A 1,514-nucleotide genomic window follows, 5' to 3' on the forward strand; every position below is an offset into this window, starting at 1 on the left:
TATCAGGATGCATAGTATCCTGATCCTTGACATAACTGACCACATAAAAAATGTGCCTCTATGGGAATTTAACATGGGGGGGTGTATACTTATGCCCCTGTATTTTAACATAGGGGGGTGTATACTTATGCCCCTATTTTATACATAGGGGGTGTATACTTATGCCCCGTATTTAACATAGGGGGTGGTATACTTATGCCCCTGTTTAATTTTTTAACATAGGGGGGTGTATACTTATGCCCCCTTATTTTAACATAGGGGGGTGTATACTTATGCCCCTGTATTTAACATAGGGGGGTGTATCCTTATGCCCCTGTATTTTAACATAGGGGGGTGTATCTTAGCCCCCTGTATTTAAACATAGGGGGGGTTTATACTTAGCCCCCTGTATTTTAACATAGGGGGGTGTATACTTTGCCCCTGTATTTTAACATAGGGGGGTGTATACTTATGCCCCCTGTATTTTAACATAGGGGGGTGTATACTTATGCCCCCTGTATTTTAACATAGGGGGGTGTATACTTATGCCCCTGTATTTTAACATAGGGGGTGTATACTTAGGCCGGCCTGCTTGGTTCTTTTAGGGAATGATTGTAAAAATTTACAAATTATGTGTCCGGCATTTCCTCTTTAACTGGGACGTTTTGGGACTGATTTGATGGGACTGCTGTGGACAAAGTACAGAGACACACTGTTAAGAGCCAATGAGGTTCAACCATGCATCAGCTAATTTAAATAGCTCCCGTTACTGTGAAAATGTAACATTGTATGTTGTGTTTTGCTTTGCGGGGAGCAAATGTTCCACCAAAACAAGTTCCGTCCTGAGACTATTTTGCAGAGCCATCGTCGTCGTGTCCAGAGCTTAGCGCCCCCCCAAGAAGAGGCTTTTTTTCTGCTATCCTAGACTGTATTAGACCTTACTCCACAGCACTGTTGAGATAGGTCTGGAAATGCTGGACTAGGGAGTCCCTGACGAGTTAATATGTTCTCAAATCTTCTTTGTCCGCTCCTTGAACTTGTTATTTTGGAGTACAGCTCAAACATTTTAATGCAGAAAAAGAGTGACATCTGGCGGGATTACGGGCAGCAACGGAGCATATAGACTACTGTGAACCCGAGTTTAGTTCAGGTTTAGGTCGTTATTAAGCTGATGTGGTTGGGAACTCCAGAAAAAACGTGTTCATGTAATGGACATTGAGTTAAGGCTATTTTGTCAAAAGATAAATTATCAGTCTATGTGTAATTAATGTGTTTGTTATTAGCCACCCCGTACTTAACAATGTTACATTTTATTTGCCGAAGAGCTGCAGGAAAACTTATAATATACACTGTGAATGGATCCATCCTTATTTGCAACATTTCATCTTGCCATTGAAAATACTAACATATGCACAGCTTTACACATCATCTGTTCATTTCCATCGTTACCAGTAATTCCATCCACTTGTTGACTTCACGTGGCTCGGGCCACTTAACAGACACATTGGTGTGATGTTGACATGAGTTATGCTTTT

The sequence above is a fragment of the Etheostoma spectabile genome, chromosome 15 (genome assembly GCF_008692095.1).
Source record: "Etheostoma spectabile isolate EspeVRDwgs_2016 chromosome 15, UIUC_Espe_1.0, whole genome shotgun sequence".
In the NCBI taxonomy this organism is placed as follows: Eukaryota; Metazoa; Chordata; class Actinopteri; order Perciformes; family Percidae; genus Etheostoma; species Etheostoma spectabile.